The following is a 5,000-nucleotide window of genomic DNA, read 5'->3' as shown; positions in this document are numbered from 1 at the left end:
GCCCCTAACCTAACCCACGTTGGCCCCTAACCTAACCCACGTTGGCCCCTAACCTAACCCACGTTGGCCCCTAACCTAACCCACGTTGGCCCTTAACCTAACCCACGTTGGCCCCTAACCTAACCCACGTTGGCCCCTAACCTAACCCACGTTGGCCCCTAACCTAACCCACGTTGGCCCCTAACCTAACCCACGTTGGCCCCTAACCTAACCCACGTTGGCCCCTAACCTAACCCACGTTGGCCCCTAACCTAACCCACGTTGGCCCCTAACCTAACCCACGTTGGCCCCTAACCTAACCCACGTTGGCCCCTAACCTAACCCACGTTGGCCCCTAACCTAACCCACGTTGGCCCCTAACCTAACCCACGCTGCACCTTAACCTAAGTTACGCTGCACCTTAACCTAAGTTACGCTGCACCTTAACCTAAGTTACGCTGCACCTTAACCTAAGTTACGCTGCACCTTAACCTAAGTTACGCTGCACCTTAACCTAAGTTACGCTGCACCTTAACCTAACTTACACTGCACCTTAACCTAAGTTACACTGCACCTTAACCTAACTTACACTGCACCTTAACCTAAGTTACACTGCACCTTAACCTAAGTTACACTGCACCTTAACCTAACTTACACTGCACCTTAACCTAAGTTACACTGCACCTTAACCTAAGTTACACTGCACCTTAACCTAACTTACACTGCACCTTAACCTAACTTACACTGCACCTTAACCTAACTTACACTGCACCTTAACCTAACTTACACTGCACCTTAACCTAACTTACACTGCACCTTAACCTAACTTACACTGCACCTTAACCTAACTTACACTGCACCTTAACCTAACTTACACTGCACCTTAACCTAACTTACACTGCACCTTAACCTAACTTACACTGCACCTTAACCTAACTTACACTGCACCTTAACCTAACTTACACTGCACCTTAACCTAACTTACACTGCACCTTAACCTAACTTACACTGCACCTTAACCTAACTTACACTGCACCTTAACTGTCACATGTAACGTCACAGGAATGTAGCTTTGCCTAACAGCAACCCTCTGAACATAGTTCACTGCTTGGATCCTCTGGTGTCATGTGTATTTCTTGATGCCATGGTGCGTACCCTCACATAAAGGTCTTTCGAGTGTTGCGTACTTTCTACACAGTCCCGCTAACCACTGGAAGGGTGTACCGCTACAGAACGAATATCGCCCTCCCCTCCTGCCCTTCCAAGCTGGTCGGTCAGGCGTTTGTTTGTGAAATGAGCCTTGCAGCTGTTCAGTTGCATTCGGTTGTCGATGCAGTCAGTGTACGTTGTGGTACGGCCTGTGTGGACTGTCCGCTGATGTACGCGTAACCCACACTGATCATCCGTCGTTACGTACTGAGTGACATAATGTGGCACATGCTTGACCGTACACCGGCTGCGCCCTACAATGGCGAATCATAAGGGCCATATGTTGTGCACGATGCTACTTGTCTCGTCTCCCCATTACAGCGAGATTGCACTGTTGTACGCCGTACAGACATGTGGTAAGTAGGTACGGACGAAAGTATTGCATGTTGGCCCCCCCCCCCTCCTCCCTCTGCCGGGAATCAGCGTGAGCCGTCTGTTGATGTAGCGACGAGGGTTTTCCTATTTAATCGTATTGCCCCACACAACATGATAGCACGGTGGACCGCGTTCCACATCTGCGACATGCTACAGAGGCCGGTTGACAGTCGACCGCGCAAGGGACATTGCACACGTGCGCGGACCATCTTCCACGTGTTCTCTCGTGTACATGCCGCAGTGTGTATGTGGGCTGATGTAGCGTGTCGTGACACATAACATGCAGGCATGCCAGAATCGTAGATTTCGCAAATGTAGATTGACGTATACGTTTGCTGCCAAAGATCCGCAAATGAACTGGAAATCAGTTGTTGAGCGGTTGTTCGCGCTGCAGGTGCATCGGTGATAGCGACGATCGGTACATCTGTGAACCGGTTGTTTCGGCGGTACCCGCCATGCCCCCGAACCTGAGTTGGCCATGTGGGTATGAAGCGATACGAGGCTGTGGCTTGGCGGGACAGTCCCCGGCCGGTGAGGGGGGGCCGCCCGGCGTGCTGGCCGCGCGCTGCGTGAGCGCACGCACTACAGCCGGCTGGTGGGGGGCGCCCAGTGGCAGGAGCGCCGGCCGACGGGCCCGGCTGGCGTCCCAGCTATGCGCCGGCGCACCCTGCGCGCGGCGCCAGGCGGCCAAAGTGGGTTCTGCCGAGCCCGGTGCGAAGCGCGGTGGACATCTGCAGTGTGCTGGTCCGATTGCGGACTGTGTGCGTTGAGGATGCGCCGCCGCCCGGCACTCGGCGTCGCGACGCCGTCTGCTGCTCGGTCGCCCCCAGCGGTTCTCGCAGGTGGTTTGTATCGCAGCTCTGCGGACGTGTTGGCGCGTGCGCTGTGCTGGGAGAGTTCGCTTCTGCACCCAAGTGGGGCTTTGCCCTTCTGTGGCGCTGGCGTTGGAGCTGCCGGTCACCGTAGGTGGCGCGTGTTGTTTCCCGCCGGCAATGCCACGACAGCACGCTCCCGGGCCTCTGTCGGCAGCGGCAAGCTCAGTTGGGAGCACGGGTGTTCGCACTGAAAGCGTCTACTCGCCTATCTCCGGGCGATTGCGCCTCTCTCGAACCCGACCAAGTACTTAGGACGGCGCTGCGCGCCGCCGGGACCTGAGAGGGTTTCGAGGTGTATCGTGCAGGGGAGCTCAGCCTCCTCCTGTTTGCAGAATAATTGAGCGGACGCTTGCGTGTTCGCGCGGGCCCTCGGGACACACTCCCGGGCGGCCGGCTGCTCAGCTCTCGTTGACGCAGCTCCCTGGTTGATCCTGCCAGTAGTCATATGCTTGTCTCAAAGATTAAGCCATGCATGTCTCAGTACAAGCCGCATTAAGGTGAAACCGCGAATGGCTCATTAAATCAGTTATGGTTCCTTAGATCGTACCCACGTTACTTGGATAACTGTGGTAATTCTAGAGCTAATACATGCAAACAGAGTCCCGACCAGAGATGGAAGGGACGCTTTTATTAGATCAAAACCAATCGGATTGGCTCGTCTGGTCCGTTTGCCTTGGTGACTCTGAATAACTTTGGGCTGATCGCACGGTCCTCGTACCGGCGACGCATCTTTCAAATGTCTGCCTTATCAACTGTCGATGGTAGGTTCTGCGCCTACCATGGTTGTAACGGGTAACGGGGAATCAGGGTTCGATTCCGGAGAGGGAGCCTGAGAAACGGCTACCACATCCAAGGAAGGCAGCAGGCGCGCAAATTACCCACTCCCGGCACGGGGAGGTAGTGACGAAAAATAACGATACGGGACTCATCCGAGGCCCCGTAATCGGAATGAGTACACTTTAAATCCTTTAACGAGTATCTATTGGAGGGCAAGTCTGGTGCCAGCAGCCGCGGTAATTCCAGCTCCAATAGCGTATATTAAAGTTGTTGCGGTTAAAAAGCTCGTAGTTGGATTTGTGTCCCACGCTGTTGGTTCACCGCCCGTCGGTGTTTAACTGGCATGTATCGTGGGACGTCCTGCCGGTGGGGCGAGCCGAAGGCGTGCTTGCGCGTCCCGAGGCGGACCCCGTTGAAATCCTACCAGGGTGCTCTTAGTTGAGTGTCTCGGTGGGCTGGCACGTTTACTTTGAACAAATTAGAGTGCTTAAAGCAGGCAAGCCCGCCTGAATACTGTGTGCATGGAATAATGGAATAGGACCTCGGTTCTATTTTGTTGGTTTTCGGAACCCGAGGTAATGATTAATAGGGACAGGCGGGGGCATTCGTATTGCGACGTTAGAGGTGAAATTCTTGGATCGTCGCAAGACGAACAGAAGCGAAAGCATTTGCCAAGTATGTTTTCATTAATCAAGAACGAAAGTTAGAGGTTCGAAGGCGATCAGATACCGCCCTAGTTCTAACCATAAACGATGCCAGCCAGCGATCCGCCGCAGTTCCTCCGATGACTCGGCGGGCAGCCTCCGGGAAACCAAAGCTTTTGGGTTCCGGGGGAAGTATGGTTGCAAAGCTGAAACTTAAAGGAATTGACGGAAGGGCACCACCAGGAGTGGAGCCTGCGGCTTAATTTGACTCAACACGGGAAACCTCACCAGGCCCGGACACCGGAAGGATTGACAGATTGATAGCTCTTTCTTGATTCGGTGGGTGGTGGTGCATGGCCGTTCTTAGTTGGTGGAGCGATTTGTCTGGTTAATTCCGATAACGAACGAGACTCTAGCCTGCTAACTAGTCGCGTGACATCCTTCGTGCTGTCAGCGATTACTTTTCTTCTTAGAGGGACAGGCGGCTTCTAGCCGCACGAGATCGAGCAATAACAGGTCTGTGATGCCCTTAGATGTTCTGGGCCGCACGCGCGCTACACTGAAGGAATCAGCGTGTCTTCCTAGGCCGAAAGGTCGGGGTAACCCGCTGAACCTCCTTCGTGCTAGGGATTGGGGCTTGCAATTGTTCCCCATGAACGAGGAATTCCCAGTAAGCGCGAGTCATAAGCTCGCGTTGATTACGTCCCTGCCCTTTGTACACACCGCCCGTCGCTACTACCGATTGAATGATTTAGTGAGGTCTTCGGACTGGTACGCGGCATCGACTCTGTCGTTGCCGATGCTACCGGAAAGATGACCAAACTTGATCATTTAGAGGAAGTAAAAGTCGTAACAAGGTTTCCGTAGGTGAACCTGCGGAAGGATCATTACCGACTAGACTGCATGTCTTTCGATGTGCGTGTCGTGTCGCGCAACACGCTACCTGTACGGCAGTAGCCGTGCGCCGCGTGCGGAACCACGCGTGCCTCTCAAAACTAGCGCAAGTGTTGTTGTGTGGTACGAGCGCTGAAGCTCTGGAGCGGCTGGCCTGCGGCACCTGGCGCCTGGCGCCGGTTTTGAATGACTTTCGCCCGAGTGCCTGTCCGCTCCGGTGTGGAGCCGTACGACGCCCATCGGCCGT

At 54.4% G+C, this 5,000-nt stretch overlaps 1 non-coding gene across 1 annotated transcript; it reads left to right on the top strand.

Annotated features, from left to right (window-relative positions):
- The first annotated feature begins 2,856 nt into the window (after positions 1 to 2,856).
- Positions 2,857 to 4,749, top strand: LOC126317575 (small subunit ribosomal RNA). Its single transcript, XR_007556729.1, has one exon. It is a non-coding gene; the product is annotated as a small subunit ribosomal RNA (ribosomal RNA).
- The last annotated feature ends 251 nt before the right edge of the window (positions 4,750 to 5,000 follow it).

Source organism: Schistocerca gregaria, unplaced genomic scaffold, assembly GCF_023897955.1.
Source record: "Schistocerca gregaria isolate iqSchGreg1 unplaced genomic scaffold, iqSchGreg1.2 ptg000636l, whole genome shotgun sequence".
Lineage (NCBI taxonomy): Eukaryota > Metazoa > Arthropoda > Insecta > Orthoptera > Acrididae > Schistocerca > Schistocerca gregaria.
This window is presented reverse-complemented; position numbering and strand designations above follow the sequence as displayed.